This window comes from Oncorhynchus tshawytscha, linkage group LG24 (genome assembly GCF_018296145.1).
Source record: "Oncorhynchus tshawytscha isolate Ot180627B linkage group LG24, Otsh_v2.0, whole genome shotgun sequence".
Lineage (NCBI taxonomy): Eukaryota > Metazoa > Chordata > Actinopteri > Salmoniformes > Salmonidae > Oncorhynchus > Oncorhynchus tshawytscha.
Window position 1 is genome coordinate 4,406,433 of NC_056452.1, and position 23,968 is coordinate 4,430,400.

General features: G+C 44.0%; 1 pseudogene; it reads left to right on the forward strand.

The window, feature by feature from the left end:
• The first annotated feature begins 3,430 nt into the window (after window positions 1-3,430).
• On the forward strand, window positions 3,431-22,737 carry LOC112223272 (annotated as a pseudogene).
• The last annotated feature ends 1,231 nt before the right edge of the window (window positions 22,738-23,968 follow it).

Sequence of the window (23,968 nt, forward strand, 5' to 3'; positions counted from 1 at the left end):
CCGGTCTCACAGTAATTGACCGTTAATTAACATAAACACATTCCACACATAGCCTAAAAGCCACGGATGCGGACCTTTGGAACATCTACATTTTTAAAAAGTCTAATAAATCCATGTAACATAGGCAACACCATCACAATAAATCCATCCGTAATCTTAGACAGGTCTAACGAAACATGATATGAAGAAAAATGTAGTCTATTTCAGAAGAACAGAATAACATACTGAGTTGTCCTTATGTTAGGCCCTGATCTGGCTGTGAGCTACACTAGTTAAGGTGTGCTTAGAATTCCATTGCATTATTTATATTATTTTATAGTATGAAGAATACAAATGAATATAGCTGAATAAAATATCAATGATATTTTCTCAAAACGATTTGAGGGAGCGTGCACATGCTGTTCTGTGTTGAGCGGTTAACAAAATACAGGTACTTCTATATGCTAAATTTAGAGTTATTTATTTAACTTTAGTTGTGATACAAATTTTGGGCTATATGTTTTGATTTTTAATACATTCTAAGGCTGCATGATGCGTCTCTAATGACGATTGGAAAAAGTTGCATTAAAGGCATGAGCCAGCCAGGTAAACTATACTCTTGTTTTAAATAGATGAAATTGTGCTTAATATTACGAAAGTTGATAAATAAATATAGTAGGCCTTGCCTATAGAAAGTGGATCCTCCTCTTTTGCATAGCCTATATAATATTACACAACATGAGCTCATGGGCTCTCATGAAGTGCATGATTAGATTTTCGATTACATTTGCATTGATGTCAGAGTGATTAGAGGGACAATAGAGTGCTGAGTGCCAGGCAGTTAGCAAGTTTGGTAGGCTACTAAAGACCATCAGCAGCATCAGAGCTTGGAGAAGCCTAATTACCATGACTAAACGGTCACGTGGATTTTAACTGCTGTCATGACGTGACTGCCGGTGTGGTGGTAATACAGTCACCATAACAGCGAGAGAGAGAATGTTAAAAAATAGAAGAAAAAAAATGTCAGTGCCAATGTCAGTTGACTATGCAAACAATTTGGAATTTCCAACACATTCATGTTTCTTATGTGTGATGCTACTGGTTTTATTTGTGATGTTACTTTGACATGGTTTTGGGAAACAGACATTATACAAAGTGCTCCATCACTGGTTAGAGTATACAATGGTGAATGACAGAATATTGATAGGACAATTTCACAATTGTCAGTGAACGCAATACACCGACACAAATAATTGCATAGGCATTACGTTTATTTTAGAAATTAAAGGTTCACATGCACTACTAAACTAAATACAATGACAATACAAAATCTGAATGTAGATATTATTATGCAGTTTATCTGCCCCTCTGCGATTGGTTGCACTGATGCAAACAATATGAGTAATGGTGTTTAAGTGTTAAACATATTATATGACTTGTAGTTTCATACTACCCCAAATACCCTTAGAGAAAACAGAGAAACTCATCAAACAGAAAAAGAAAGATCAATTGACAGATAAAAGTAACATATACCATCGTCATGCAGTGATAGTGGTTATGACAAAGTATACATCTATGTGAATGACTAGTTTCGTGAAAAGGTGGAGTTGTCCATATGCACATTCATTTACATAAGGTCTATTAAACTAATGCTCATATCTCTCTGACTAGTTACATGTTGTAATGTCCGGGGTGTAGTGGGTGAGAAGTCAGGCCAGGAAGCAGAGAGTTCAGGGTAGTGCTATACTTTTTAATGCACAAAAAAGGTGAACATACACCAACCCCGCGAAATACAGGGCGCACACCAAAACAAATGCCCCAAACACAGGGGACTTAAACAGTCCAGCAAAACCCAAGAAAATGGGAACACCGTGACTCACAGACGTGTACACACATACACCAAACAATCCCGCACAACCAGCAGGCGGACTGGTAAATAAAGCCCGACCAATCAGCCTAAAACACAAGCAGGTGAAACCAATAAACAGAAAGGGGAAAAGGGATCAGTGGCAGCGAGTAGGCCGGTGACGACAACCGCCGAGCGCCACCCGAACAGGAAGGGGAGCCACCTTCGGTAGGAGTCGTGACAATTCATAAAGATGAATTTCTTCTATTTGTCATCCACTATCTCCCCATTATATCTGCTTTTTACCCTTCTCTCTCGTTTTCCCTTCTCTCCCTGGCATTAAGTTCAAACTTGACACTGACGTTGACTTACTTTATCACCCCTTTCTCTCTCTCTCTCTCTCTCTCTCTCCCACTCTCTCTTTCTCTCTCTCGCTCTCTCACGCTTTCTCTCTCTCATTCTTTAACCCCCATCTCTCTATCCATCTTTTCGAGGACAAGAGTCCCTGCAGAAGCGTCTCTCTTCAGCCCCCCCCCCTCTCTCTATCTTAACCTGTCTAACTCTCCATCTCCCTCTATTTTACTCTCTCCTTTGCACACATAGTATTGTGAACAAAGCCAGAGAACAAGGGAGAGGGGTGAACGAGGGAATAAAATAGTGCAAAGAGGAGTAATTAATGTTTTTTCCCGTCTCAGAAGTACACATCTTTCACCACATCCTTTGGTGAGTTTACATCTTTGAATCATTTTGTGCCATGAAAAACCAAAGAGGGAAGGGTTGAGGAGAGAAACAACTTAATGACACATCAGATGAACAGACATTGAAAGTAAAAAATAAAGAATAATACAGGGACAGAGGGTAGAGTTAATGAGTTTTGGTTGAAGCAATTTCGGGAATATTTCGGCAACCATAGCAGTGCGTGACCTCCGACTTTGGCTTGTGAGAGTTGGAGAAAACAGTCTCTTATTGTTCCCTGCATACTGTACCTTTGCACCTGTCTCTTACATGAATTGATGCAGTGTTAGGATTTACAGAAGAGGGCACAAGAATAGTTATACTATATGCATAAAAAATGGAAATGTTTGTGTACAGATAAAGATACATGCCAGTGTGTTTGCATTAATTATTTTCACCACTGATATGAGTGGGTTTAGTGGTGACTTCTCAAGAGAAGACACTAAGTGTGTGTGTGTACTTAGAAGTTATTAAGATAGAGCTAAAAGCAAGAAGCATAATACATGTAATTCCTCTCAGAGTGTGTTCTAATGTACCGTGTGGTTCCCATTGGTATACTAGCATATGAATGTACAACACACGTGTTATGACAGTGTGCCTATAACTAACTCCATTTCTGTCTGTCATCATGAGGCTAACCCTATGAAATGCTGTCTCATTTTCATGGTCATTGCCTTAGAATTCTTAACCGACTCTCTCTCACAGTCTGAAAACTGTCTGTTTATTGTTTGTAAATATTAGGAAGTAGGAAGAAAACTGAATTACACTTTTTTTTTTCGTTTTAAAGTAATGAGAAAAATTGGAATTTCAGTTCACTTCCTGTATTGACTGAAATTAATTTGAATTGACCCCGACCCAGAATAACAATGTGTCAATGTAATTCGGCTGACATTTTAATGTTTGTCCATCGCCTCTCTCTGTCAGTGCCCGAGGGCTCTCTATCGGACACAGACGGAGTCCTGGGGGACGAAGGTGGTGGTGGTGGAGGAGGAGGAAGAGGAGGAGTAGGAGGAGGGCCGGTCGAGAGGGACGAGGGCGAGGAGTCACAGCTGAGGCTGCAGCTGAAGAGGAAGCTACAGAAGAACAGGACCAGCTTCACTCAAGAGCAGATTGAGGCACTGGAGAAAGGTCAGACAGGTTTCAGCCAATCACAATTCACCATGCTTGAGCTTCAGCCAATCAGTTTCTTGATTGAGCTTCGGCCAATCACAGAGTGCCTTGCTGGAGACAGAGCGTCACAGAGTCAGTCACTATGGTGGCAGTCCTTTTCCTGCCTCGGTCAGAGGCCTCAGTTCATGGATTTGGTACTTGGATCTGTGCATAAATCAGAATATTCTGACATGCCAGGGTCTGTAAAATGGGCTATACAGTGAATCTGAAAAAATTCAGTCACTCTAGGACAGGGTTCCCCAACTGGGGCCCACGGACCAAGTTCTCTGAGCAATTAAAATATATATCTAAATATATATATTGTAACGTTGTATTGATTAATGTGATGACTGCTGCTCATCGAATGATAAACGGTTTATAATTACATGACTAAATGAATCAGGTAATTATTAACTAATTTAACCAGGGGCACCATGGGAACGTTTTAGCTTTATTGAGTTTCAATTTCCAAAATGAACTCAAAGAATATCAGAATAGCGATTTTACAACAGTCGCTAATTAATCTATTTCTTCTACAGTCTCATTCTGAACGTCGCATAATCCGGGAATCTGCACAAACCCGAGTCTCACCAAATAAGTCCGTACCACACCAATTGAGTTGATTATTTATTTACTAACAAGATACAATTATAATATAAGATACACAAACACACAGTCTAGGCTATTGATTAGGACTTAGTTCCATTTAACAGGTCCCTGGCGGGCCAACACAATATGACACGTGTTACACAAAATGGGGATTAAAAAGAGAAAGAGAGAGATTGAGTGTAAGAGAGAAAAGCACACTTGGGTGCATTTGTCAACTATGCGTATTTTAACCCTAACTTTGCCCCGAACTGTCGCTCTTATGGGTCAGAATATAATTATGTAATTACGTGTTGAAGGTCTCCGATGGGGTGTCTCTTCGTGCACCTGGTACCGGCTTCTCTGATGACAGCATGTCTTCGGTTACCGGGTGTAAACTCTGTTTGTCCTCACAATGTCAGTGTCCTTTCTCTTAGAGGTCTGTTTCCTCACCCTTGTTCTGAAAAGCGGTCTTCTGAGGCAGCCAGCCGTGTAGCTCAGGGCTCCAGCGTGGGAATGAAAGTTGTGTAGACACACGATTCCTTGGAGAGAATAACCTGGTGGTCCTGCTTGAATTCACCCTCTCAGACACAGCTACTCATCAGTAGCATAGGTTGTTAAAAGGTTCCTTTGTCTTCTTCAACCTCATGTTGCGTTTTTGGGTTGCTGTTTACTCAGACCTTGGCTGCAGCACAGGGTCACCTAGTCCGGTATGTTACTTCTTAACTCAGAGTTCTGTCTTACTATCCAGGTCTGTGCCCAAACAATTTGAGCTTCTACTTTTAAAAATCCACCTTTCCAGAAACAAGTCTCTCACCGTTGCCACTTACTATAGACCACCGTCTACCCCCAGCTGTGCCCTGGACACCATATGTGAATTGATTGACCCCAATCTATCTTCAGAGCTCGTGCTGTTGGGTGACCTAAACTGGGACATGCTTAACACCCTGGCCATCCTACAATCAAATCAAATCAAATCAAATTTATTTATATAGCCCTTCGTACATCAGCTGATATCTCAAAGTTCTGTACAGAAACCCAGCCTAAAACCCCAAACAGCAAGCAATGCAGGTGTAGAAGCATGGTGGCTAGGAAAAACTCCCTAGAAAGGCCAAAACCTAGGAAGAAACCTAGAGAGGAACCAGGCTATGTGGGGTGGCCAGTCCTCTTCTGGCTGTGCCGGGTGGAGATTATAACAGAACATGGCCAAGATGTTCAAATGTTCATAAATGACCAGCATGGTCGAATAATAATAAGGCAGAACAGTTGAAACTGGAGCAGCAGCACGGCCAGGTGGACAGGGGACAGCAAGGAGTCATCATGTCAGGTGGAGAAGTCCTGAGGCATGGTCCTAGGGCTCAGGTCCTCCGAGAGAGGGAAAGAGAGAAAGAGAGAATTAGAGAGAGCACACTTAAATTCACACAGGACACCGAATAGGACAGGAGAAGTACTCCAGATATAACAAACTGACCCTAGCCCCCCGACACATAATCTACTGCAGCATAAATACTGGAGACACTGTGGCCCCATCCGAGGACACCCCCGGACAGGGCCAAACAGGAAGGATATAACCCCACCCACTTTGCCAAAGCACAGCCCCCACACCACTAGAGGGATATCTTCAACCACCAACTTACCATCCTGAAACAAGGCTGAGTATAGCCCACAAAGATCTCCGCCACGGCCCCACCCAATGGGGGGCGCCAACCCAGACAGGATGACCACATCAGTGAATCAACCCACTCAGGTGATGCACCCCCTCCAGGGACGGTATGAGAGAGCCCCAGTAAAGCCAGTGACTCAGCCCCTGTAATAGGGTTAGAGGCAGAGAATCCCAGTGGAAAGAGGGGAACCGGCCAGGCAGAGACAGCAAGGGCGGTTCGTTGCTCCAGAGCCTTTCCGTTCACCTTCCCACTCCTGGGCCAGACTACACTCAATCATATGACCCACTGAAGAGATGAGTCTTCAGTAAGGACTTAAAGGTTGAGACCGAGTTTGTGTCTCTGACATGGGTAGGCAGACCGTTCCATAAAAATGGAGCTCTATAGGAGAAAGCCCTGCCTCCAGCTGTTTGCTTAGAAATTCTAGGGACAATTAGGAGGCCTGCGTCTTGTGACCGTAGCGTACGTGTAGGTATTTACGGCAGGACCAAATCAGAGAGATAGGTAGGAGCAAGCCCATGTAATGCTTTGTAGGTTAGCAGTAAAAACCTTGAAATCAGCCCTTGCTTTGACAGGAAGCCAGTGTAGGGAGGCTAGCACTGGAGTAATATGATCAAATTTTTTGGTTCTAGTCAGCCGTATTTAGCACTAACTGAAGTTTATTTAGTGCTTTATCCGGGTAGCCGGGAAGTAGAGCATTGCAGTAGTCTAACCTAGAAGTGACAAAAGCATGGATTAATTTTTCTGCATCATTTTTGGACAGAAAGTTTCTGATTTTTGCAATGTTACGTAGATAGAAAAAAGCGGTCCTTGAAATGGTCTTGATATGTTCTTCAAAAGAGGGATCAGGGTCCAGAGTAACGCCGAGGTCCTTCACAGTTTTATTTGAGACGACTGTACAACCATTAAGATTAATTGTCAGATTCAACAGAAGATCTCTTTGTTTCTTGGGACCTAGAACAAGCATCTCTGTTTTGTTGAGTTGAAAAGTAGAACATTTGCAGCCATCCACTTCCTTATGTCTGAAACACATGCTTCTAGCGAGGGCAATTTTGGGGCTTCACCATGTTTCATTGAAATGTACAGCTGTGTGTCATCCGCATAGCAGTGAAAGTTAACATTATGTTTTCGAATGACAGCCCAAGAGGTAAAATATATAGTGAAAACAATAGTGGTCCTAAAATGGAACCTTGAAGAACACCGAAATTTACAGTTGATTTGTCAGAGGATAAACCATTCACAGAGACAAACTGATATCTTTCCGACAGATAAGATCTAAACCATGCCAGAACTTGTCTGTGTAGACCAATTTGGGTTTCCAATCTCTCCAAAAGAATGTGGTGATCGATGGTATCAAAAGCAGCACTAAGGTCTAGGAGCATGAGGACAGATGCAGAGCCTTGGTCTGATGCCATTAAAAGGTCATTTACCACCTTCACAAGTGCAGTCTCAGTGCTATGATGGGGTCTAAAACCAGACTGAAGCATTTCGTATACATTGTTTGTCTTCAGGAAGGCAGTAAGTTGATCTTTTCCTCAAAGAAGTTCATGAATTTATCACTGCTAAAGTGAAAGCCATCCTCTCTTGGGGAAAGCTGCTTTTTAGTTAGCTTTGCGACAGTATCAAAAAGGAATTTCGGATTGTTCTTATTTTCCTCAATTAAGTTAGAAAAATAGGATGATCGAGCAGCAGTAAGGGCTCTTCGGTACTGCACGGTACTGTCTTTCCAAGCTAGTCGGAAGAATTCCAGTTTGGTGTGGCGCCATTTCCATTCCAATTTTCTGGAAGCTTGCTTCAGAGCTCGATCTAAGCTTGATTTCCTCAATCTCACACAAATTATCAATGAACCTACCAGGTACAACCCCAAATCCGTAAACACAGGCATAGATGTCATCCCAAATACACCTCTGCTGTCTTCAACCAGGATCTCAGCGATCACTGCCTCATTGCTTGCGTCCGTTATGGGTCTGCAGTCAAACGACCACCCCTCATCACTGTCAAACGCTCCCTAAAACACTTCAGCGAGCAGGCCTTTCTAATCACCCTGAACCGGGTATCCTGGAAGGATATTGACTTCATTCTATCAGTAGAAGATGCCTGGTAATTCTTTGAAAGTGCTTTCCTCACAATCTTAAATAAGCATGCCCCATTCTAAAAATGTTGAACCAGGAAAAGATATAGCCATTGGTTAACTTTAGATCTGACTGCCCTTGACCAGCACAAAAAATCCTGTGGCATACGGCATTAGCATCAAATAGCCCCCACGATATGCAACTTTTCAGGGAAGCTAGGAACCAATATACACAGGCAGTTAGGAAAGCAAAGGCTAGCTTTTACAAACAGAAATTTGCATCCTGCAGCACAAACTCCAAAAAGTTCTGGGAATCTGTAAAGTCCATGGAGAATAAGAGCACCTCATCCCAGCTGCCCACTGCACTGTCACCGCCGATAAATCCTCAATCCTTAATAAATGAGAATTTCAATAAGCATTTCTCTACGGCTGGCCATGCTTTCCACCTGGCTACCCCTACCCCGGCCAACAGCTCTGCACCTCCCGCAGGAACATTCCCAAGCCCCCCCCACTTCTCCTTCACCCATATCCAGACAGCTGATGTTCTGAAAGAGCTGCAAAATCTGGATCCCTACAAATCAGCTGGGCGAGACAATCTGGACCCTCTCTTTCTAAAATGATCAGCCAAAATTGTTGCAACTCCTATTACTAACCTGTTAAACTTCTCTTTCTTATCGTCTGAGATCCCCAAAGATTGGAAAGCTGCCGCGGTCATCCCTCTCTTCAAAGGGGGAGACACTCTAGACCCAAACTGTTATAGACCTATTATCCATCCTGCCCTGCCTTTCTAAAATCTTAGAAATCCAAGTTAACAAACAGATAACCGACCATTTTGAATCCCACCATACCTTTTCCGCTATGCAATTTGGTTTCCGAGCTCGTCATGGGTGCACCTCAGCCACGCTCAAGGTCCTAAATGATATCATAACCGCCATCGATAAAAGACAGTACTGTGCAGCCGTATTCATCGACCTGGCCAAGGCCTTTGACTCTGCCAATCACAGCATTCTTATCGGCAGACTCAATAGCTTTTCTCAAATGACTGCCTTGCCTGGTTCACCAACTACTTCTCAGATAGAGTTCAGTGTGTCAAATTGGAGGGCTTGTTGTCCGGACCTCTGGCTGTCTCTATTGGGGTGCCACAGGGTTAAATTTTCGGGCCGACTCTTCTCTGTATATATGAATGATGTTGCTCTTCCTGCTGCTGATTCTCTGATCCACCCCTACGCAGACGACACCCTTCTATATACATCTGGCCCTTCTTTGGACACTATGTTAACTAACCTCCAAACAAGCTTCAATGCCATACAACACTCCTTCCGTGGTCTCCAACTGCTCTTAAATGCTAGTAAAACTAAATGCATGCTCTTCAACCGATTGCTATCTGCTCGCCCGACTAGCATCACTACTCTGGATGGTTCTGACTTAGAATATGTGGACAACTACAAATACCTAGGTGTGTGGTTAGACAGTAAACTCTCCTTCCAGACTCACATTAAGCATCTCCAATCCAAAATTACATATAGAATCGGCTTCCTATTTCACAACAAAGCCTCCTTCACTCATGCTGCCAAACATACGCCTGTAAAACTGACTATCCTACCGGTCCTCCACTTCGGCGATGTCATTTACAAAATAGCCTCCAACACTCTGTTCAGCAAATTGGATGCAGTCCATCACAGTGCCATCCGTTTTGTCACCAAAGCCCCACATACTACCCACCACTGTGACCTGTATGCTCTCGTTGGCTGGCCCTTGCTACCTATTCGTCGCCAAACCCACTGGCTCCAGGTCATCTATAAGTCTTTGCTAGGTAAAGCTCTGCCTTATCTCAGCTCACTGGTCACCATAGCAACAGCTACCCGTAGCACACGCTCCAGCAGCTATATTTCACTGGTCATCTCCAAAGCCAACACCTACTTTGGCCGCCTTTCCTTCCAATTCTCTGTTGCCAATGACTGGAACGAATTGCAAAAATCACTGAAGCTGGAGACTTATATCTCCCTCTCTAACTTAAAGCATCAGCTGTCAGAGCAGTTTACTGTACCTGTACACGCCCCATCTGTAAATAGCACGCCCAATTACCTCATCCCCATACTGTTATGGGGATGATGTAATTATCTCTACTTGCACACCATCATCTGCACATCTATCACTCCAGTGTTAATGCTAAATTCTAATTATTTCGACTCTATGTCCTATTTATTGCCTTACCTCCCTAATCTTACTACATTTGCATACACTGTACATAGACCTTTTCTATTGTGTTATTGACTGTACGTTTGTTTATCCCATGTGTAACTCTGTGTTGTTTTTATCGCACTGCTTTGCTTTATCTTGGTCACACTTGTAAATGAGAACTTGTTCTCAACGGGCCTACCTGATTAAATAAAGGTGAAATAAATTTTAAAAACCATCCCATCTGGTTTGCAATAAGTGGAACTATCATTTGTTTTATCATTTGTTTGCTGGAGTGCTGCATCAGATGACCTAGCCTCCACAATCACCTGCCCTCAACCCATTTGAGATGGTTTGGGGTGAGTTGGACCGCAGAGTGAAGGAAAAGCAGCCAACAAGTGCTCAGCATATGTGGGAACTCCTTCAAGACTGTTGGAAAAGCATTCCAGGTGAAGCTGGTTGAGAGAATGCCAAGAGTGTGCAAAGCTGTTAAGGCAAAGGATGGCTACTTTGAAGAATCTAAAATATATTTGGATTTGTTTAACACTTTTTTTGGTCACTACATGATTCCATATGTGTTATTTCATCATAGGTTTTATGTCTTCACTATTACTCTACCATGTAGAAAATAGTCAACATACATTTTTTTTAAACTTGAATGAATAGGTGTGTCCAAACTTTTGACTGATACTGTATAGTGTAGCACATCCTAGGGAAATGTTTCAAATTGTCCTAATGGCAGCAAAGTGGGCTCACAGCTTGAACCCCGGCATTGTTTCTTGCAGCTTTAATTATTTGTATTATTATTATATGTCCTGTTTCCATGAACCAGTGCTGATGTTTCCATTGTTACAGTAAGTTGATCAGTGTTTTATGTGTTTAACTGACAGTTGTGGTTCATGCGTTCCTCAGAGTTCGAAAGAACACATTACCCAGACGTCTTTGCGCGAGAGCGATTAGCCAACAAGATTGACCTTCCAGAGGCACGGATACAGGTATTTTTGTCCCTCTTACTGTCTATCCCTCTTACTGTCTACATTGTACTAACCCTTTACACTCGTGGGAATTGGCCTATATGGATAGGGCTAAATGGAAACGTTTCAGAAGAAATATGGAAAGCAGATTCATAATTAAGGTTGCAATTAAAAGGGAACAGTTAGGAAATTATGGGAAAATTATTAGACTAAAGGTGAGGACACAGCAGTTCACCTGACACAAGACTGAATCCAAACTTTACACTTTTTTATTTTATGAGCATTTTACATTTACTGTTCTTTTCGCCACATTTGTTGATAACAACATCTTAAAATACTCTGGCATCATTCAGAAACATGATAACAATATTCTTGGAAAATGTGGGTTAGGTGCAACATAAGACAAAAATCTACAAGGTTGGTTTGTTTGAGTGAGAGGTCTGACTGGTGTCTGCAAGTAGCCACACACCTCTCCATAGTGTGGACTGTTCCTAAGTAATTTCAATGCACTTTTATGACTCAAAGAAGAGTCTTCAACTATAAGGTGCTTTTTTGAGCTCACCTAGCTGTGCTGTTGAGGAATTAGAGCAAGTACACTTGTACATCTTTTGTTTTGGAATACAGCCCTGCATTTTCCCCACTCTGCTGACAATACTTTTTCTCCACTCCTTTAACACAGGAGTAATAAAGGCCTGGTGCAACATTTTTTATTATTTTTTATTATTTATCTTTTAATTGTGATTCATCAGGGGGTGGTGCAACAGCCTCTACACCCCTACTTCCCACGGCTATGCTACCTGGAACCAATTCTACATTTTGGGTTCCAAAAGGGTTCTTTGGCTGTCCCCATAGCAGAACACTTCTGCTATGGGGACACTTGGCATCACTGAGATCAGCAACATGACAGCGTTCATTGACACATCTGTATGATTGACCGAAGAGCCAAGTCGAGGAGAGAGGAAAAGCTTCGCAACCAGAGGAGGTCATGGGGTGGGACTTCCTGTTCCCAGGCTCACGCCCCCCGAAGCACTTCCTTCAACACCTCTGTCTATCACCATCAACATGGCAGCAGTTCAGGTTTGTGATGACTTGTGTGTGTGATATCGTTGACAGTGTCTCTATGTTCATTTATCCAATTATACTTAAATTCAAAGTCAGAAAACAAAGGGGACAGTGGTACTTACTAACTACATTCTTGTCTTCTACTTTGCAGCAATTGTCCAGGTGAATTCTTTCTAAACCAATATGTCAAGTAATTTTTATCAAGCACTGTCAACAGACTTTTTTGTGCCGGTTTCCCTAACAGAGATTAAGTCCTGCAATCGCCAATGAAAGTGCTTTTTCGTCCAGTACTAGGCTGGGGCACCCCCTAGTGGGACTAAACTAGTGGACTTGGGAGACTTGACTCTGTCTGGGAAACCAGCCCTTAGTGAATAAGTCCTGGACCAAAATATGCATCATGAATTATAATTAGTGGTAGTCAAAATAATAAAATCCCACAGAACTCACCTTTTCAGTATGATGTACTAGATTACTAAATAGGGGGCAATAGCTCTGTCTATCTCATTACCCCTATCACATTCACCTAATATAACTGTATGTGCTGTTTAGCAGATACCAAACTAACTTGCAGTAAAGTGAGTTCAAACATTTTTGTGTGTGTATCATGGTCCCTGTAGGAAATGAACCCACAACCGGGACGTCGCTATGTTCTTACCAACTGTGACAATCAGGACTGTGTACTTAATGTGTTTGGGTATGTCTGTCTCATTAGGGTCTATGCTGATTCAGAGGGTATCTACCCTGCCCAGCTACAGCTCTCTGTCTGTCCTCTCCACTGGAGTCCAGGTTGGCCATTCATCATTCACATAATTAGAACCTATTGACTAACCTGGGAGGAGTTTGTTTCCTCAAAAGCTTAATTTGTAGCTAGTGTGGCATTGTATTTGTCTCAACAACCCAGCAGAGAGGCATCATTAAATATGCTTCTTAGGGAATAGCTAAGAATAGTGGCAGATCTTACTTCATATATTTTGTTTGTGTAACAACGCCCTAAATTCAGGACTAGGATTAACCTCTGTCTGGCCCATGAAGTTCTGGGTTTTTACAGAAAAAGGGAAAGGGGGAGGGATGTTAAACTGACAACCTGAGAATTGTATGGGTCCCAGGAGGATGATGCCAAAGGAATTGGTGTTTTTGGATGATTTACATTCAAGGTATCAATGTTGGATGACTGGTTTCATAAAGGTGTTGTAAATACCCCTTTCAAGTAAGATGTTACTGATAAAACAATATAGGCCTACAGTGCCATCATTATTGGCCACCATCAATGAGGGGCCAGCATACAATTGCTCTACTGTCTTTAGTCCTTGGGCCAGCGGAACAATTTGTCCACTTTGGGGTGGCAAAGGTTTGATGGCATTAAATTGTTTTCCACAAACCCCTGATCAAATGTACACTACTTGACCAAAAGTACGTGGATACCTGCTCGTTGAACATCTCATTTCAAAATCATGGGCATTATTTAAGGAGAAGTGTATCTAAAGTTCCATGCATAACACTTGAATCAACATTTATAATGAGTATTTCTGTGAATAGATGTGGCTCTGCAAAATCACAGCATGTTTTTGAACTACTGAATATAACACACCAATGTAAAATGAGATTTCTGGATATAAATATGCACTTTATCGAACAAAACATACATGTATTGTGTAACATGAAGTCCTATGAGTGTCATCTGATGAAGATCATCAAAGGTTAGTGATTCATTTATCTCTATTTATGCTTTTTGTGACTCCTCTCTGGCTGGAGAAAATGTCTGGGTTTTTCTGTGACTTGGTGGTGACCTAACATAATCCTTTGTGGAGCATTCGCTGTAAAAGCATTTTTGAAATCAGACAGTGTGTCTGGATTAACAAGAATTATATCTTTAAAATGCTGTATAATACTTGTATGTTTCAGAATTATGATTTATGAGATTTCTGTTGATTTGTATTTGGCGCCCTGCAATTTCATTGGCTGTTGGCGAGGGGTTCCGCTAGCGGAAACGGGGTTCCCCAGTCCTAGACAGGTTAATATGGAGTTGGTCCCCCTTTGCTGCTATACCAGCCTCCAATCTGCTGGGAAGGCTTTCCACTAGATGTTGGAACATTGCTGCGGGGACTTCCATTCAGCCACAAGAGCATTAGTGAGGGCGGGCACTGATGTTGGGCGATTAGGCCTTGCTAGTTCCAATTCATCCCAAAGGTGTTCGATGGGATTGAGGTCAGGGCTCTGTGCAGGCCAGTCAAGTTCTTCCACAACGATCTCGACAAACCATTTCTATATGGACCTGGCTTTGTGCACAGGGGCATTGTTATGCTGAAACAGGAAAGGGCCTTCCTGTCGCCACAAAGTTGGAAGCACAGAATTGTCTAGAATGTCATTGTATGCTGGAACTAAGGGGCCTAGCCCGAACCATGAAAAACAGCCCTAGACCATTATTCCTCATCCACCAAACTTTATAGTTAGCACTATGCATTGGGGCAGGTAGCGTTCTCCTTGCATCCGCCAAACCCAGATTTGTCCATCAAACTGCCAGATGGTGAAGCGTGATTCATCACTCCAGAGAGCACGTTTTCACTGCTCCAGAGTCCAATGCAGCGAGCATTACATCACTCCAGCTGACTCTTGGAATTGCGCAAGGTGATCTTAGGCTGGTGTGCGGCTGCTTCTCCATGGAAACCCATTTCATGAAGCTCCCCTGACAAACAGTTCTTGTGCTGACATTGCTTCAAGAGGCAGTTAGGAACTCGGTAGTGAGTGTTGCAACTGAGGACAGACGATTTGTATGCACTATGCGCTTCAGCACTTGGTGGTCTGGTTCTGTGAGCTTCTGTGAGCTTGTACCACTTCTCACTCCGCCCCTAGATGTTTCCAGTTCACAATAACAGCACTCAGGGGCGCCGTATGGGGGAGGGGGGGTTCTAAGGGCCTGTGACTGACAGGGGCCCTAAACAAATATTAGAACATTAGGTACATTTTTTCAATATTAAATTATTAACCTATCATCATTAATATAATATTTTATTTACAATGTACTAATACAACTCTTTTTGGCAAACAGAGGAGGTCATGGGGTTTGCAAAACGTAAACATCCAGAGAGCCTCTGTCTTGAATTTTACTTTGAAATTACATTTAGACTATAAAACATTGCCTTTAGCACATTTCTTATAGAGGGTATCAGTCTTGCATCAAATAGTGAATTCCACTGTATGCAGAATGTTGCATGCATGTCTGCACAGTGTTATATTTTCACAGCTCACTGTCAGTAAATATCGTACAGTAAATATTGGACTACAAGAGAGTTGCAAGTCTGCAAAGGTAGAGTTATTTAAAGCTTTGAATTGGTCGATGGTGTTCTGGAGCTGTGTGGTTACAGCAGTTGCGCAGGGTTGGTGTTGCCTGTGGTGGTGGGGCCCAATTTGATATCTTTTCATGGGTCCCAACATCCCTGGCGGCGCCCCTGACAGTACTTACAGCTGACAAGGGCAGCTCTAGCAGGGCAGAAATTTAACAAACTGGTGGCATCCTATGACGGTGCCTGTTGAAAGTCACTGATCTCTTCAGTAAGGCCATTCTACTGCCAATGTTTGTCTATGGAGATTGCATGGCTGTGTGCTAGATTTTATACACCTGTCAGCAACGGATGTGGCTGAAATAGCCAAATCCACTAATTTGAAGGGCTGTCCACGTACTTTTGTATATATAGTGTATATATGATAGACTCTCCCCCAAAAAATCTTTATGTTTTTCACACCTTTTATAGTCTGTATCTTGTTGTATGGGAGTATTTGAAATAAGTTGGAACGTTCACATTGAAAATGCCTATCAAACATCTTAAAAACCATGGGATTTGGTACATTTTTGCCATCAGATCTAATGATTTACATAGACTGACTCATCATTGAAACTAAAATGTTACAAATAGCAGAACTAAACATTTCTTTTAGGGAAAGTTCAAGAGATCCAAATCTGGTACCGTATTAGTTTTATAGTTGCCATCTTTAATAGTTTGTTGTATAGCAATACTCAGCATATGTTAAGTATACACTGGTTGTCAGGAAGGAGATGCAGAAGGTGAATTTAATAATGATAAATTGAGATAAATGAAATGCACAGTGTACAGAACATGAATTAAAACAGTACTACCTAGTGACTGATGGCTACATGGGGGTTAAATAAAGGGAGAGTAATCAAGAAAATAATGATGTCCAGGTGTGCTTAATGATAGGGAGCAGGTGTGCATAATGATGGTTGCCAGGACCGGCGATGTCGAGCGCCAGAGCAGTTGAGCGGGAGTAGGTGTCACAGTACCCTCCCTCCCGACACGCGGCCCAGGCCGCAGGACGCCCAAGGAGCTAGGAGTGGGCCGGTCTGGGTGGCTGAGATGGAAATCACTGACGATGTTGAGGTCCAGGATTATGGCCACCGGGACCCAACAGCGTTCCTCAGGACCGTACCCTTCCCTGTACACCAGTTCCTGGAACCGACCCCCACGACGTCGGGATGGAACATGGGAGCCTCAATGTGGTGGCGTTCCACACCTTCTCTGCGTGCCGGAACCAATCGTCCACTACAGGGGCCTCAGTCTGACTCGGAGTCCACGGAGCCAGGGGCGGCTGCTATCCCAGAATACATTGGAAGGGAGTCACCCCGGGCGAGGAATGACGAAGTGAGTTCTGGGCGTACTCTGCCCATCGAGTGAATCGGGCCCACTCCCCCTGTCAGTCCTTACAGTGACTCCCAAGGAACCTCCCTAGCTCCTGGTTGATCCTCTCTACCTGCCTGTTGGACTGAGGCCTGTGAGCCTGACCGTGAGCCCCTGCTTCTCCATGTTCGGAAACACTATGTCCTCCGGAAGGCCATCGTGCTGAAAAACCCGCTGCAATAGTGCCTCAGTGGCCTGGAGAGCGGTAGGTGGACCAGAGAAAGGGATAAAATGGCAGGATTTAAAGAATCTGTCTTTTACCATAATAGTGGTAAAACCATCAGAAAGGGGGAGATCAGTGAGGATGTCTATGGACAGATGGGGCCAAGGCAGCTGAGGCACAGGAAGGGGAAGTAGTTTACCTGCTGGAGCGTGCCAGGGAGATTTGGTTTGGGCATATACGGAGCAGGAGTTGACATAGTGGGCCCCCAGTACTAAGCCGAGAGAGATTGAATGGTGATACCTGGGTGTCCAGCGGGGAAGGTTTTATGTGCCCAGGTCAACAGCCGATCCCTTACCCCCGAAGGGACGTAGGTGCGCCCCCGAGGGCAGGTAGCAGGCACAGGTTCCCTCTCCAGAGCTTGACAGATGTCCACGTATACATCCCAAAGCACGGGAGCAACGATTCAAGAGGGCGGAATAATGGGCGCACTTAGGATCGGAACCTCTCCCGTATCGTGGAGACAGGACAGGGCATCGGCTTTGATGTTCTTAGAACCTGGGCGATATGACAGGGGGAAGTTGAATCTAGTGAAGAAAAGGGCGCACATTGCTTGGCGCGGTTCATCCGCCTCACCATCCATATGTACTCGAGGTTCTGATGGTCGGTGAGGATGAGGAATGGCTCCTTGGCGCTCTTCAGCCAGTGTCTCCACTCCTCTAATGCCAACTTCACCGCCAGGAGCTGATGTCAGAGTTTCTCTCTGCAGGAGACAGTTTCTTTGAGAAGTATGCACATGGATACAATTTCTATGGGTTACCTTGGCGTTGGGCTCCCACGCCCACTTCTGAGACCTCTGTATTCGTTGCAGGGATGCAGACCCCCATCCTTCTTGGTCACAAAGAACAAGCCTGCCGATGCAGGAGAGGTGGATGAGTGGACAAAACCCTGTTGGAGAGCCTCCTGGACACACTCCTCCATGGCCTCAGTCTCAATCACCGACAGAGGGTACACACGGAGGCATAGAGCCTTCTAGCAGGTCGATGGCACAGTCCCAGGAGTGATGAGGAGGGGGACAGCGGGCTTGGGTCTTAGAGAAAACCTCCCGGAGATCCTGGTAAACCTCCAGGAAAACGATGATGATGGAGTACTCACGCCTTTCCTGGGAGACGGATGTTCACAGTGCCGCCCCTCTGTGCTCATGGATCCCAGGTTGGGATGCACCTGACATCGCTGAAACTGATGCCCCTCCTGGCCACAATAGGCGCTGACTATCATGATCTTAAAATTATGCTTGCTAACCGTAGAAGTTATTAAATTAAATATGTTACTTTTAATAATATTGTAGCCATTAGTTCATTGGCTAGTTGACAAATTTAATAGGAATTATGCAATTGGTGATTAGAAAAAAATCCAGCAATTTAGAAATTGGACCATTTGTTGATGCACCCGACATTGACAACCCTCAGCAGCCACTAACCAATACATATTACAGTAGGCCCAATATTACTATATAATTTTATTTTCATAAATAGTGTAACTAGACACCATCTATAAAGGCTGGAAACCTAAGGCTTTAAAACTTCACCAGCTATTGAAATTGATTCTGTCACACCCTGATCTGTTTCACCGGTCTTTGTGATTGTCTCCACCCGCCTCCAGGTGTTGCCCATCTTCCCCAATATCCCCTGTGTCATATGGCCCCCCTTTTGGTCATTTTGTGTCCTCGTGCCCTGTAAAAGACCAGGCTCACCGGTAGGAGCGAGTCCTCTGGGGGGCCATGTGGGGAACTTTTCTGCTTCCTTTACTAGCATCCCTTTTCATGTCATTCTGCTGTGGGGAAACCAGTCCAAATCTCTCTGGGTCCTCATTGACTCTGGGGCCGATGAGAGCCGGTAGGTTCTCAAGTGCCTTATGGAGAATCAGTTGTTTGTTAAGGCGGAAAAGTGCAAGTTCCATTACTCCACCATTCCCTTTCTGGGCTACATCATCTCTACTGGGAGCGTCAAGATGGATCCCGAGAAGCTGATGGTGGTGGATTGGCCTCAGCCTACATCCAGGGTGCAGCTGCAACGCTTCCTGGGGTTAGCCAACTTTTATCTCCGCTTTATCCGCGGTTACAGGACCCTGGCTATTCTGTCCCAATGTTCTTCCCTGGATCTTAAGCTGCATCCCTGCGCCCTCTTCTCCCATTGCATCACCGCCCCACGGAGAGGAATTATGATGTGGGGAATTGGGACCTTCTCACGGTGAAGATGGCATTGGAAGAATGGAGATATTGGCTCGAAGGGGCTGAAAATCCGTTCATTGTGTGGACCGACCACAAAAACCTGGAGTATCTCTGCACCGTCAAGCGCCTCAACTCCAGGCATGCGAGATGGGCCCTGCTGTTTACCCGGTTCAACTTTTCCCTCTCATACCGGCCGGGGAGATGCCCTTTCTCTTCTCGGGCTACCACCCCACAGCCCGAGACCATCTTTCCCACCTTGTGCCAGGCGACGGCACTCAGCTGGGGTATCGGGAAACAGGTCCAGGAGGAGCAGTGGTCCAAGCCCTACCCTGGGGGGGACCCAGATAACCGGATGTTTGTGCCTGACGCTGTCCATTCCGCGGTCCTGGAGTGGGCCCATTCCTCCAGGCTTGCCTGACAGTCGGGCTCCCAGCGGATCCTGGCCTTCGTGCGACAGCACTTTTGGTGGCCTACCATGGTTTCAGATGTCGCCGCCTTTGTCGTCGCCTGCACAGTCTGTGCACGGAACAAGACCCCTCGACAAGCTCCGGCTGGCCTCCTCCAACCTCTGCCCATCCCTCCTCGCCCCTGGTCCCACATCTTCCTGGACTTTGTCATGGGTCTCCCCCGTCTGATGGCAATACCGCCATCCTGACTGTGGTGGATAATTCTTCCATGGCCACCCATTCCTATACCCAATTTACCCTCTACCTTGGAGACGGTCCAGCTCATGGTGCAGCACATCTTCTGGATCCATGGACTGCCCGTGGACATGGTCTCCGACTGCGGCCCTCAGTTCTCGTCCCGATTCTGGAAGGCATTCTGCACCCTCATTGGGTCGTTGGCCAGTCTGTCCTCCGGGTTCCACCCCCAGTCTAACGGCCAGTCGGAGCAAGCCAACCAGGACCTCGAGACCACCCTGCACTGCCTGGTCTCCACCAACCCCACCACCTGGAGCCAGCAGCTGGTGTGGGTGGTATACACCCACAACACGCTTCCCTGCTCTGCCACGGGCCTATCACCATTTGAGTGTTCATCGGGGTATCAGCCCTCGCTCTTCCCTGAGAGGGAAGAAGAGGTTGGCATTACCTTCTGCCCAGATGTTTGTCCGCCGCTGTTGTCATACCTGGAGGAGAGCCCGGCCGGCCCTCCTCAAGACCACCTCCAGGTATTGATGACAAGCGGATCGCCATCGGACCCCGGCTCCCCGGTATCGTCTCGGGCAGAAGGTATGTCTCTCCACCTGGGATCTGCCCCTCCGGGTGGAATCCCGCAAACTCTCCCCCTGGTTTATCGGCCCGTTCCTCATCTCCAAGATCCCTCTCCTGTTTGTCTTCTGTTACCCCATACCCTTCGTATACATCCCACCTTTCATGTGTCCAGAGTCAAACCCATGTCTCCCAGCCTTTTTGTCTCCGGTCAACCAGATATGCGCCCAGTTAGGAAGCCAGGTGGCTCTTCTAGAGGGAGGGGGGGGGTGTAACTGTCACACCCTGATCTGTTTCACCTGTCTTTGTGTGTCTCCACCCCCCTCCAGGTGTCGCCCATCTTCCCCATTATCCCCTGTGTATTTATACATGTGTTCTCTGTTTGTCTGTTGCCAGTTTGTCTTGTTTGTTCAAGTCAACCAGCGTTTTGTGTCTCAGCTCCTGCTTTTTTCAGTCTCTCTTTCTCTCGCCCTCCTGGTTTTGACCCTTGCCTGTCCTGACCTTGAGCCTGCCTGCCGACCTGTACCTTTGTGATAATAGACCACATCCCAATAGTGTCCATTCTGGCTCTATGTACCCCAAAATGTCATTTTGCATACACAAATCTAAAATCTAATTTCTATTCTTCCTTTCTATTCACTTTTCTATTGTGCCTCATCCTTCCTTTGTTGCTCATGTTATTGTCTTTTCATTCACTGTATGTGTGTGTGTGTGTGATTCACTATGTCTTTGATTCACTGTGTCTGTGATTCCCTGTCTGTCAGTAGAAAGTGTCATCCCAGTCTGCCAACTCTTACTCTTGCATGTTACCCCCATCCCCTTCCACCCCGCAGAAATTTGACTCTTCAGAGTACCCATCCCATATGCCTCCACCGTCCTCTGCTACCACAAACACTGGTGAGTTTTACACTGTGTGCGTGTTTGTGTGTGTGAGTCGGTTGGTCAGTATTCTGCCCTTGAAATTGCGTTCTCATGCAAAACTAGACAGATAGCTAACAACTAAGTCCTCAATAAAACTCCCAAGGCGTGAATTTTCTTGAATAAATATATTGAAAATGTTTATGTTGTGAAACTGCAAAATACAGAAAATAATATACTTTAGTATTCAATTCATATCGACATACTGTAGCTGTACATTATACATTTCAAGTTGAAGTTGCATAAATACAAAGCACATGCCTAGGTGCCATGTATCTGGCATGATGCCAAACCATATAGCTAATTGTTACTCATATGGTAATTGGCTAACTCCTTTCATTACTCTAATAGTGTGCAACCACCTCTGTACAATAACAAAACATTTTACACTAGAAATAGTAACAAAACTTCAGTATTGTATGTTTTACAATTCGTTTACATGATGCATACATGAAAGGCACGGCAATTTGTGTGAGTAAATGCAACCAACTAACATTGATAAGTAAGCAATTTAATCAATAACATGATAATCATCATTAGCAATATTCTTGAATCGAACTTACAAACAAATATTTTCCGAGGCTGAAGCGTGACAATAAATAACTGCACTGAAAGACCTGCACCGTAGCGTTGTTTTCAGCTGCTTCTATGCGTGCAGAACAAATGCTCTACTTCCTGTTTCCGTACAGTCTTTAAGTACTACAAAGCTCCACTAGGGGGCAATAAACACCATGGAACACAATGAAAATCCATCTTAACCACGGTAATAAAATAATCTGTTACCTTCTAACAGGAAGGCAGCACAGTCGGCAATAAAATTATATTCTCTTCGCTTTACTTTTATTGGTAAAACGCTTCAAATCTTATCATTGTCTGCACTCAACAACTTTTATGAAATTCAACTTTTATGAAAACACACTGTCTTTTGTACTCCACCTCCTATATTTTTTCTTTCACTCTCTCCTCTGCCCGTCTTTCTCTCCTTCCTCCTCCTCTCTCTTTCCTTCTTCCTGTCCCCTTGCTTTCTCTCTCCTTGCCCCCCCCATCTCCCAGGGCTCATTTCTCCCGGGGTTTCGGTACCGGTGCAGCTTCCTGGGAACGAGCAGAGCATGGGCCAGTACTGGGCCAGACTACAGTGAGAGAGAGGGAACGAGAAACGACTGAGGGGACAAAAAACAAAGGCATACTATGAAAAGGGAGGATAAAACAAGGACACTAGATAAGAGACAGGCTTCTTTGAGTTGGTTTGGCTTGAGAAAGATCCCAATATGCATTAAATGTTTACAAATGTGCTGCCAAAATACTTTTTTTTTTACAACGGGAAGCATAAAAGCTCATTGATATGGTGTGGCTAGTTGTTCCGTAAGCATCAGTGGTGAGAGGCTGAATATACTGTGAAGATACATTTTTTGACTCGATTATATTAAAACATTCACCTTTTACAAACATGTTTAAAGCCTATCTCTCCTATCAGCAATCTGCCAAACATAATATTTTGTGGTGAAGCAAATGTTGCGAAACAATTCAATTCTAATGGAGGCCCAAGTAAGGGTTGGAGTCTATTCCATTTCATTTACAGCCAATTCAGAAAGTAAACCAAATTCAAATTCCAAATGTTCCTAATTTCAAAAGCAATGAAGAGAATCAGAATTGGAATTACAGTGTACTTCCTGAATTGACTGGAAATGAAATGGAGTTGACCCTTGGCCACAGTATTGATGTATAACAATACAGTTATAGAGAATATCAAATTTATGGAAGGAAGAATGCAGCACATTTTAGAACAACAATCATCCTCAGATTTTGTAACAAAGATTTCAATGATAGTGCCATCAGTTTACATATTCATCAGCCAATGACAATCAAGTATCATCAGCCACCATGCAATAAGAGTTGATGTTCAGGTTAGCAACCAATCAAAAGCAAAGACCTTAGCAAATGACAATCAAGAAGAGCCAATGAATAACCACTAAAGCCGGGATTCAATCCGATCTTGCTTTGACGACAATGCACCATTTAAAGGTAATTTCCGATTGAGCAGACATATGCAGAGTGAAAGCGGTCTCCCTGAAAGCGGAAACATTGCCTTTAAAAGGTGCATTGTTGACAAAACATGATCGGATTGAATCCCGGACTAACTAAAACTACAAAAGCAACAATATAATCAAGAGCAATGGATCAATGACCAACTGAGCGTGACCAAATATTACGTAGCACTCAATCAATCATTCATAAACATAAATCAAACATTGTAACATATTGTTGATTTTATGACTAAACCGTATACTTATTTTTCTCTAGACCTCACTGTTGCTTCTCTCTTTAATGAACTGTAATTTATTTATCTATTTTTCATTTCACATTTGTCACATGACCCCTGTGTGTTTTTTTTTATCGTTGTGGGACTTTGCTGTGTTAGCACTGTGTATAAGAAAAGTAATCCCTTTTGCAAAGACATTTTAACCCTTTAATGAATTAAAACTATGTGGAATGAGAAACTTAGTTGAACTTTTATTTGGAG